Source organism: Phyllostomus hastatus, unplaced genomic scaffold (assembly GCF_019186645.2).
Source record: "Phyllostomus hastatus isolate PE091 unplaced genomic scaffold, TTU_PhHast_1.1 phas_contig_152, whole genome shotgun sequence".
In the NCBI taxonomy this organism is placed as follows: domain Eukaryota; kingdom Metazoa; phylum Chordata; class Mammalia; order Chiroptera; family Phyllostomidae; genus Phyllostomus; species Phyllostomus hastatus.
The window spans coordinates 6710332-6722816 of record NW_025333622.1 but is presented as its reverse complement, the minus strand read 5'-3'; positions in this window follow the sequence as shown (position 1 = coordinate 6722816).

Genomic DNA, 12485 nt, shown 5'->3' with positions numbered 1-12485 from the left:
GTCCTGTGTCTCCACACTGCACACACTCCCCACCTGTCAGGCCTTCCAGCCGTCTGCCGTCAGATCAGCTATCAGAAAGAGAGAGAGACCACAATCACACACCTTTTATTACACTATATGGCTATAGTTGTTTTATTTTATTACTAGTTATTGTTGTAAATATTGTACTATGTGTAATTTATAAGTTAAACTTTATCATCGGCACGTATGTGTAGGATAAAAACGAGTATACATAGAGCTCGGCACTGTCAGTGTTTTCAGGCATCCACCAGCGGCCTTGCAACGTATCCTCCTCGGATAATGGGGACTAATGTAGTTTAATAAGCACAAGAGATTTCAGTTGATGTTGGATTTTGAAGAAGAAATAATTCACAGTAAAATCTTACGCTGGAATTTGACTACATTTCAGTGATCCTCAACCTTGGCTCTACATCAGAATCACCTGTGCAGCTTTAAACACAGGCTTACTGACTCAGAATCTTGGACAATGCAGCCTGGCCTTTGAAAAAAAGCTTCACAAATTACCCTATTGCACAAACAAGATTGAGAATTCTGATATAAGCAACACAAATAGTTTTTTAGTGAGCTTTTTCTGAGAAGAATTAGGATATTGCCATACAAACTTAAAAAACAAAAAAGTGATCCTGATAAGGAGAATTTGACCACTAAAGAGAGTTACCTCAATTTAATTGCTCCACAAAACAGCTGTCGCTCCACAATCTGCACACCTGCAGGCTATCCTTCAGCAGCTGCAATAAATTCCAAGCATATTTCCAATGCAAACTGACCCAACCTCTGAATATAAATCCCTCCAAGTCTCTCCTACAGTTTAACTGTAAACGCTCACTTCAGTTCAACTTTCCATTTGCCTAGTATTAGTCGGTTAGTATGGTTTAAACATTTATAGATAGAAAAGTTCAGAAGTGATCCATATTTTATTGTCATCAAATGTTAACTGAGTTTTTCATGCTACCAAGTATTTGACTACTATGGACACTCAAAAAATTACTGTCAATGAATTTGTTTTTTTTTTCTTTAGAAAATAATAATGAACTTATTCAGTAAGTATTTATTGAAAAGCAACCTTGGGGGAAGTCAGCACAGGCCTTTCAGAGAAAGTGGCACCTCAACTGGAAGAATGGATGGAATTTTCCAAGCAGAGAAGAGGAGAGAGAATATTCCAATCAGAAATAGTATGTACAAGTCCCAGAAACAAGAATACCATGGCACATTCAAAGAAGGATGAGAACTTCATGGAATATTTAGCACAAGACTCACCAACTCTCCATCACCACTTTTGTCATCATTTTTTATAATTTCACCAGACCTGTAGATAATTGTCCAATTGTCTGGCCTCTAAGCACGTCACTTCCAATCACCATACAAAAAGGAAGAGTAAGGGAGAATTTGCCTTCTCTGCCTGACTGTCTCAGTGGTGGAACATAGGTCTTCTACCTTTGGACTCGGACAGAAACTTCCACCATCAGCTCTCATGGTCCTCAGGCCTTCAGACACAGACTGCAACTGCACCGTCAGCTCTCTGGAGTCCCAGCTTGCTCACTGCAGACCTTGGGACTTCTCCACCTTCACAACCACGTAAACCAATTTTGTATACATATGTTCTATTAGTTCTGTTTCTCTGAAGGACCCAGTTAAGACAGCAAGGAACGAATAAATAAAATGGATGAATTAATAATGTTATGTGTAGCTAAAACATAGCAGAGGACTTAAGAGATGAATACCAACATTAATAAGAGTTAAAGGTATTATGTCTTAATTATATGCAAAATACTCTGTCAAACCCTTTAAAGAAACATCTCACTTATCCTCATAATCTTATGAGGTGTGTACTTTTATTATCTCCACTTTATAGAAAAAGTCACTGAAGCACAGAGAAATCAGGTAACTTTCTAAGGTCACATTAGTATAAATGATTTGTTTCATTCATATCTTTAATAGAAATATCTTTCTTCATTATTTCTGTTCTTTCAAATCAATCAACTAATCCATTAAGCAACAAGAATGTTCCGAGCTTGCTATTATGTGTCCCAGGTGATTTCCTCTAAGGAAATGAAGGCACCAATGGTGAGCAGACATCTTCCTAGCTTTAAGAAACAGTACATCAAAAACATCCAAACATGTGATGCCTTTGGACAACATTTCTACTTTTCAGTTCTCTAACTAGTTTGCAATAGGCAAGCAGTTATAAGAGCAAAATAACTACTAATTACAAGCAAGTGTAAATAAGAAAAATTGAGTTCAATGAAGCATTTTAAACCACATATTTCATTTCAGAAACGTGGAGACCACGTCATTAGTAATGTGGAAATTATGTTTTACTCCAAAGACTAAAAAGTCTGTTTATGGTAGGCTTAATTTAAAAAACAAACAAACAAACAAAACAACCTTTTTCCCTTTCTTCAGACAATCAGAAATTGACAAACTGTTGCTATAAAGTGGCTGAGGGTAAATATTTTAGGCTTTGTGGGTCATATATTTTCTGTAACAACCATTCAACTCTGCCATTGTAGCATGAAAACCATCATAAACAATAAGTAAATGAAAGAGTGTGCTGTGTTCCAATAAATCTGTATTTCCAAAAGCAGATGGTGGGCTGGATTTGCCCTGAGGGTTGTAGTTTGTCAAATCCCTGATCTAGAATCTTAGGTATCATATTCTCAGATCAGAAAACATAAGCAAAAAAAGACAATCTACTCACTCTAACACAAATATCTTACTGATGAAGTCTAACCTGGTGAATACAAGTCCTTATAAGGAAGATTGATTAATTTAAGTTGATAATGGGTAGAAGGTAGCAGTAGTTACTACATTGTGTCTCCACTGGAATCTGTAATAAATAAACAACTATGAAAGAACCTATGTCATTAAAGAATCAGGCTACCACTCTGAGCCAAGAATCCACCATTTTGCTCCATATCATCTTTCACTGACAGGCTCTTAAACGTTATTGGTTCCCTCATGTATATTTATTTTTGCTACAGAAATCTACCTGCCTAGACAATGCAAGTTTGTTAATTTCCCTGCAATTGTGGTGACCTGTAAATTGAGACATGGATATCAATTAGATAAAACGATCTGCAAATTACTTTTTAAGTTATTTCTTTTTTTTTAAGATTTTATTTATTTATTTTTAGAGAGGGAAGGGAAGGAGAAAGAGAGAGAGAGAGAAACATCAATGTGCGGTTGCTGGGGGTCACGGCCTGCAACCCAGGCATGTGCCCTGACTGGGAATTGAACCTGCGACTCTTTGGTTCGCAGCCCACGCTCAATCCACTGAGCTATGCCAGCCAGGGCAAGTTATTTCTAATTACCCAATTCCTGTCCAAACTAATTCATTCAGTAGAAAATTTTCAGTCAAGATTTTCAAGTTTACTGATCCTAACTAAATTCCAAATTATACTAAATTACACTCGGGGATCTGTAGTACTGGGAGTAAAAACACATACCTTTTATGGGGACATATTCAATGCATAACAGGCCCTAAAATCTCCCAAAATGTGCCAACAAGAGTCTTTTCTAGGGATTTTTATTACTGGAACTAAGTCCACAAGGCTGCAGGGTCATATGTTAAACTCAAGAGCTGACAAACATGTTTTCTGTCACACGGAGAAATCTCAGTGGCACCAAGAGATAAAAACAAACAAACAAAACTAACATGCACGAGAGACAAAAACAAAACAAAACATGGACTTGCAATGCCATTCGATTCCCTGGTGCCAGCTGTGTCTGTGGCTCAACCTAAAACCCACCTACCCTTTCCAATGTTTCCTTCCTATGGAAATAGGCCTCTGTACTCTCAAACAAGAGAACGAACATCTTTAACATCTCTTCCAACTAATGTCCAAATATTGGTTCTCCACTATGTTCACCTAAGAGATTCCATGGCACAACAGGATTACAGGATGCTAAAAAGTTTTGTAGAAATATATTCTACCAAAAATAGTTAGATGATACCCAACATGTTATTGAAGAAATATTCTAGTCAACAGAAATGAAAAGACATCAAGAGACATTAAGAGACATTAATAGAGAAAAAAGTCAATAAGGACTTCCATGAATAGACAGAGGCCTTTAAAATTTTACCATACAATGGCACAAACTTATTTTACTGTCCTTCCAGAGTCAGTTTATTTCTCCTCCCCAACTGTTCTCTGCTGACTATATCCTGTCCTTTCATAGGCTTGATACATATTTATCAATATATCTGGCAAATATTTATTGAGATTCTTCCAGGCACTGTACCAAAAACAAGCAGCCACAAAAATTAATAAGGCTTACAGTTCTTGCTCCCAAAGGAATGTATAATCTAGTGTGTATACAACAGATTTCAAAGACCTAGACATCAGAAGATATGCAATGCTTTCTTGTTTTTCTTATTTCAAAAGACTATAAGAATACACTTCCAAAACTTATAATCAAAACATGAGTCATAAACCCAATAATATTTAGATTAAAAATTAATAAAATAAAATATTATCTTTCAATTTAATTGATGTCATTTTAACCATCCTATAAAATGTCATGTAACTAAACTCATCATTTTAATTCCCATTTGGATTGTACTTATATTAGTAAATAACACATTTTTAACTCCAATGTTTATTTTTTACATATTTATAAAATCTGTAATCCATAGTGTTTTGTTAGCATTTGGATTGAAAAAAATGAGATCTTGTAAACATATTACACTGAAATTTTATTTATTGCTATAAGAATTGAAGGAACCTTTAATAGCTATCTGGTTTAAGCCTCAACTTCTAATATAGAGTCATTGAATTTTAATTTCCAAAGTGAATTCTACAGAATGCAGTTGCCACCATTTTCTTAACACAAATTTTGTTTTACTAATTCAGTAAGAATCATTTCCAGAGTCAACTAACTTGATTTATCTTAAACAGGCTTCAAAGCAGATCTTCAGACATATTATTCTTCTAAAAGATATGTATATATTTTTTGCCCAAACCTTTTCTAACCTCAGAAGGTTTATGTAAGGATTGGGTTAGCATTTGGAAAAAAATAGCTTTCTTACCTAGATAAACATGTCAGGCATAGGACCAGGGGTTTCCTTGGGACAGAGCAAAAGTCTCCCTCAGGTCTTTCTTCTGAAACCACTCAAAGAGATGAACAAGCAGGTTCACATGCTGCCAGTACAGGAGGCCTCCTCCCATTCTTGTGCAGGAGCCTCATCCCTAACTTTGGTTCAGAAAATTTAAAAACATATCTGTCAGCAAAATTCCATTTATCAATTTAAAACTATGCCACATGTAGTAGTATTATTATTATTATTTCAAGTTGTAAATTATTCAGGAGAGAATTGTTGGAGCCTATGGGGCCTCTTAAAACCAATAATTAAAGCATGTGGATGGAAAAAAACATTTTTAATCTTTACTCTATTTTAAATTACAAAATAAATCATGAAACAGTAATCTCTAAACAACAAAAGTGTTGTTTGTAGAACAGGTGAGTGCATTAGAGAAAATTTATTTGTCTTTCTTGCCATAGGAACTTGATGGCTGGAGAGTCCAATCAATGTGCATTCTCTCAAATGTTGTTTTCCTCATTTTCATACTCAAATGCATAACTTCTGTACATAACAACACTTATCCGTTGATTATCAACAATTGCTTACATGAAACTACAGTGCAAAAATGTGGTTAGAAACTACCAAGATAAAAAAGAAAAAGAAAAAAAAACTTCCCATTTTTCAGATATAGAAGGAGAAAGGGTGTGGTTAACAAAATAATGTATTTTAAAATAACCAGAGTACTGTTGAAACAACTAAATCCATCGCAGGTTGTTTGAGGATATACTTCTAAGTGACAATCTTCTAAAATCAAATATTTCATTATATAAAGAGCCGAACCTAGGGCATCTGATGTCATCATTTAGTTACCTTATAATCTCTACCTAGAAGGGCAGGAGGGCAGACTAGAAGAAAAAATTAGAGACTGATCAATTGGAAGGGGTAAATAGAGAAAACAGAAATTTCAGGCAGAAATGTTAAGCAGATTTTGAAAAAGAAGAAAGGTTTTTAGAAAGAGAAGAAGAGACCAGAAAATGAGGGAAGAAAAAGAAAACAAAGAAGATAGATAACAATAGTAAAGGGGTTAAACTAGACTTATGTCAAATACAGGATGGGGCAAAAGTAGGTCTACAGTTGTTTGTATAAAAAATAATACAATAATTAATAAGTAACCTAATAATGAATTGTTTTGCATACTCACATCTGTAAACCTAATTTTGCCCCACCCTATAGATGTTGCTTTAATTCTTTTTTCTTCCAAAAAAATTACTTTGAAGGAGAAGTTGGTTAAATTATGTAAAACACAAACTGTAACCACCCAAGAATTACAGAACTGAAACTTTTGCTTCACAATAATATGTTTTGCCTGGACTTGCTGGAAAACAGTGATTACCTATCTGCTATCTGATCCCATGGCTCACTTCCTGTTCCTTCATCACTTCATGGCCCGTGTCCAGAGGGAAATATACTAGATACAGTGGTCTCTGTATTGGAAATAAAACTTTAGGAGAAGAAGATTCCTGGTCTATAGATAGCATAGGGAGATAATGGGTGTTTTGTAGCCACTAGTGTATTAACCAATTTTGGTTATCATCAATGAATATGGAATATCATCAATGAATTCATCATTGAATATCATCAATGAATATGGATACCTTTGTCTCAATGTATTACTGCACAGATAACTTATTAAAACAGAAAAAGTTTAGCCCTGGCTGGTGTGGCTCAGTGGATTGAGCACTGGCCTGTGAAACAAAGGATCACTGGTTCGATTCCCAGTCAGGGCATATGCCTGGGTTGCAGGCCAGGTCCCTAGTAGGGGGCACTCAAGAGGCAACCACACATAATGCTTCTCTCCCTCTCCCTCCTTCCCCTCTGGCTAAAAAGAAATAAATAAAACCTTTTAAAAAATAGGGAAAGTTTACCTTTACAATGGAGAAATCTGGCAGACACCATCTTAATGGAATAAACTAAGCATCACCAATAGTTGAGCAATGTGACATTCACCTCTGTACTATTCCTGCCAAAAATATTTTAACCTAAATTTAATTGTGAGAAAACAATCACACAAATATAGAATTTGAGACATTCTGCATGGCGACTGACCTGTTTCAAAAAAGATAACATGAAAAACAAAAAATAGGGAAACTGCTTTGTTAAAAGAGATTAAAGATGCTATTTTCAAATGTTATGTGTGGTCCTATATTGATTCCTAGACAAAAAGAAGTTAAGGTATAATAGATAATTTGAGATAGTTATGGAAATTTAAATATAAAGGGTTTATTAGATAATGTTATTGAATTACTATTCTTTGTGAAAAGATCTGATATGTAGGAGAATATCTTTACTCTTAAGAGATACAGGTTAAGTATACACATACTAGGAGGTGACAGGAGGTCTTCAACTTACTTTAAAATAGGTCACCAAGAGGCCTTGTGTGTATATATGCACACACATATGTAAAGACATAAAGTTGGCAAAACAACAGTTGGTGATCTAGGTAAAGCATATACAGTGTTTGTTGCACTATTCAAAGTTTTTCTTAGGCTTAAAAAATGTTCTAAATAAAAAAGTTGAATGGCAAGGTGGTAGTGGAAAATTGTTGACCCTGAAGTCAGAGAACCTTGAATCTCAAAGTGGTGGATTTTTTTTGTTGTTTTGTTTGTTTTGTTTTAATCTTAAGCAAGCCACTCTTTACTACTGAGGCAAGATGTAGCACATCAGTTAAGTGCTACAATGCAATGTCTGACTAAATAATATTAATCAGACTTGTAGGAATACCTATTATTAACTATTAATACCTATTAATACCTATTATTAATACCTATGGAATGACCATCATTCAAGTCAATGCTCCAACTAAACAGGCTAAAGAAAATGAAATTGAAAGCTTTTACCCAAGTATCCAGAAGTTGATAAAATAATAAGACATGTTGATAATTATTGGTGACTGAAACATAAAAGTAGGAAATAAGGCAGAACCAAATGTCAAAAAACTTGGTCCTTATTCAACAACTCAAGCAAAATAAACCAGAAACATTGCTGCAGACAAAAATGACAAAACTGAAGCTGTCCTGTCTTGGGCATATCATAAGAAGGCGGGGTTCTTTAGAAAAGACTGCTGGGAAAAATATAGGGAAGGAAACGAAGAGGAAGACTAAATATGACATAAATTGACTCCATAAAAGAAGCCATAGGCATGAGTCTACAGGAGCTGAGCTGAGCTGTTGAGGCCAGGACATTGTGGACATCACTCATTTATAGGGTCACCAGAAGCCAGAGCTGACAACAGCTTGTAACACACACAAACCACTGTAGCCCTCTGAAAATGAAAAGGACAACCTCACTAATCTACCCCCATAAGATTTCTGTAAGGATGAATAATGTATGCAAATGTGTGTTTATAAACTTTAAAGTATTCCAGGGTTCTTAACCTGGAATCCAAGGATAGAAGACAAGGTTCCATGGATTTGGATGGAGAAAAAAATTACATCTTCTTTTATTTCAGTAGCCTCTAAGTGAAATTTAATATTTCCTTCAATTATACACACAGGCATGAATTAACATGCCATGTGCCTAGAACACAGTAAGAACTCAATAATTGTTAGCTGTGTTATCATTATGGTCAAAGTTATTCAATTGCACAAATGAGGGTCATGAAAAGCATGAGTCAATCACAGAGCTCTTACAATCCTCACTTTTTTTTCCTTCCACGTCTAAAAGGACACACCTGCTCTGAGCCAATACTATGTGATAGATGCTATATCACTGACTCATAGTTTCCAAGGCCCTCACTTGTGCAACTTAAAAAAATGAGTTGTAATGGTTAATAGAGCCAACTCAAAACTGAACCTCTGCTTCTACCCTCCCAAACCTCACCACCAAACAAAATGAAATGAAATGAAATGAAATGAAACAAAAAAAAACTCCTCTCCCATAATGATAATCCATCTTTCCAGGTGCTCACCTCAAAAATGTTGAAGTCATCCTTGACTCCTCTATTCTTTGTCCCAACTCTACTCCTTCAGGAAATTCTGTTGGCTCTAACTTTAAAATACTCTTTAAAATCTCGTCACTTCCCATCATATCCACTGCTGCTACTCTGGTCTAAGCCTCCTCACAGGTCTCCTTCCTTCTCCTCTTGCCCTATTGCATCTGTTCTCTACACACAGAATTATCCTTTTAAAATACGTCACATGACGTCATTACACTTCTTAAAATCTGCAACGGTTTCTGCTTCCCTCCAAGTAAAAACCAAAGCCCTTTAAATGACCCTCAAAATTTGTATGATCTGAACTTCCCTTACTTCTGTGACTTCAACTCCTCCCACTCTCCCTCCAACGCCCCCTTCCATTCCCCTGCCCACTCATGCTGTTCTAGCGACACTGGCCTTCATGTGGTCTCTTCAACATGCTCCTACTGTAAGACTTTTGCATTGGCTGTTTTCACTGCCTTAGAATGCTTTTCCCCCAGATACTCATGTAGCTTATTCCATCATCTCCATGTGTCTGCTCAAGTCACCTCTCTAGTAAAGCCTACTCTGAAAATCCTATTTAAAAATATCAGCCCACCACAGGATGTGTAATCCCTCTTACCTTGTTCTTCTTTTTGTGTGTATAGTACTGATCACTTTCTAATATATGAATAATGCAATTGCATATTGTCTATTTCTGCCTCCTACATTATAAACTCCATAGAAGCAAGGATTTTTTTTTTTTTGGTTTACTCATAGTTTTCAAATTATGTGTTCATTTATTCAGTTTTGTTGGCATTTTCTATTTGTTGTTTCAATTTTTCTTGTGCTAGAAACCATTGAACATAAAATTTACTGGCTTAACCATTTTTGAATGCAGAGTTCAATCATATTAAATACATTCATATTGTTCTGCAACCATTGCCACCATATTCAGACAAAAATCCCTGTGATTCTCTTGGCCTTTCTCCCATGAATATTAAGCCATTAAGAAATGGTTTTAAATAATGACCGCAGTAGATCTAGTCATCATGTCCACAATTCAAGGGCAAAAGAAGTTGGAAAAAAAAAGAGTGGTGCAGTTTCAGTTCCTTCTTAACAAAGTAAAAATTTTTCACAAATTAAAAACAAAAAACAAGCCCCCAGGAGAATCAGAATTTTGTTCATTGGCCATGATTGGGTCATATGGCTGCCATTACCTTTAAGAGATGCTGAATAAAGGAAAGGGAGAAAAAATATTATTATGGATGGCCCAGATAAGCTCTGTCCAGTAGTTGTGTTATGCAAGCCATGTATGTAATTTCCTAGCAGGCATATTTTTTTAAGTAAAAAGAAACAAGTGAATTAATTTTAATAATATATTTTAACCCAACATATTCAAAATATCATTTCAATATGTGACTAATATAAATATTATTGAAATGTATTTCTCATTCTTTTCTTTTGCTAGACTTAGTTTTTGAAATCCAGTGTATGTTTTATACTTCCAGCACATCAATTTGAACTAGCCTTAGTCGTAGCCTAGTGTTCAATAGCCACTTGTGACTACAGGTTTTCTTATTGGATAGCACAACTATAGATCAATCACAGCCAATTACCTGGGCAGCCACCCCAACAAGCCAGGTTTTGTTAACAAGGGAGAAGAGAGGTGGGGGTGGAGGTAAACAGAGGCAACTAACAAATGACTGCCATATCAATGAAATTACTGAAATTATTAATCAAATTGAATTGTCAAATAATAGTGTAATAGGTGTTTTTTGTTTAACAATGCACGGAAGGCTACAAACTATTTTAAAACTTTGTTGTACATTAAACCAAAAAGGGTTCAATGTGCTTCAGAAAACTCAGCATAAAAGATGGACTCATGTCCCCAGACCTTATTCAACAGATGTTTACTGCATTAGAGATTTTTTTCAGCTCCTTCAATGGTCTTTCTATGTGATCTCTGGGTCTTTGCACATGTTATCTCCTCTACATAGACTATTTTCCCTCTTTGTTTCATTTTCCCTAAATCTGGCTGGTTCTAACTCATCTTTCAGTTCTCAGATTAAATGTTATTGCTTCATGAAAAACTTTTCTCTAACTCCATATCATTCATTACATCATATATTTTCATGTATGCTTGTCATCCGCCTATCATTATGCTCATTATACTTTACTGTAATTATTTATTTTGTTGTGTATCTCTCTCACTTTATTATATGCCCCACAAGGTCTAAGATCATGTCTGTTTTGTATAGGAGGATCTACAAAAATGCCTGATCCATGTTTAATATAGACTTGTTGAGTGAATGAATCTAATGTCATGTGAGCTGTGAAAACAGAAAATTGAAGACAGACTTAAATGAGTAATACTATAATGTGTCTAAGGCTACTACAGAAGCATTCGCAGGATGCTAGGGACTACAGAAGAGATGAGTTCAACCTGAGTGATGAACAATATGTTTAGCAGATAGGTAGCCAAGGTCATGAGACCATTTCAGGCAGAAGGGACAATAATCTACCAAAATATTAATAAAGTCCTGAATCAAGGCCATTACTGTGGGAGAGAGTGATTGAAAATTGAAGATGTACTTTGAAAGTAGAATCAACAAGATCTGTTGAGCAATTTGTTGTGAATGTTGAGGGAGCAGATATCCAGAAGGACCCCCACATTTTCATCTTAGCCAACGAGGCTGGTAATAATATCATTTATTAAGTAGGGATTAGAAGAGAAAATTAGCTAAGCTTAGGAAAAAGAGAATTTTAGGGTTTGAGGAAATTTTCTGGTACAGAACAGAAGAAATCAGGCAGAAGTTTAAAGTGAAAGATACAATTGAAGGAATCGCTAGCATGGAAGATATTTGAAAACATGGGCACAAATGACACCAGACTCAACTTAATAGACATCTGAACAACGTGGCATGACTATAAAGTAACACCATTGCTTCTTCAAAAAACAGAGTAACATCAATTAAACATCTAAATTAATGATGCTTCTTGCAAATGAGTCTCCTCAAGAGACCCTACACTCGTGCTTGCTTACTGCTAAAAATATTTTCCACACTCCTTTTTTGGCCCATTCTTTAGAAAGCGAACAAGATATTCTTTTGAGTCTCTTCAATACTGGCAAATCATTGTTTCAGGATAAATTTGATGGGGGGAGCAAAAAATATTCAGGGCCAAGTCTGATAAACAGGGGAATGAATCATCATTATGGCTCAAAAAAAGAGGAGTAGCAAATAGCAAGAAAGATTTTCTTACATGATTTATAACAGAATCTTAAAACAATTTTAATTCAACAAATGTAGTGTCTATGGGCCAGGAGCTGTGCTCTTATGTGCACAATAGCAAAAGGGAAGCTCCTGATGTGTTCGAGCAATAGCATTTGCATAAATGTCATTTGAATAAGTATTTAGTTTCTCCAGTTGACTCCTTTGGAAGGTGTATTACTTAAAGAAATACTCTGTCTTCCTGGCTTCCGTGTGT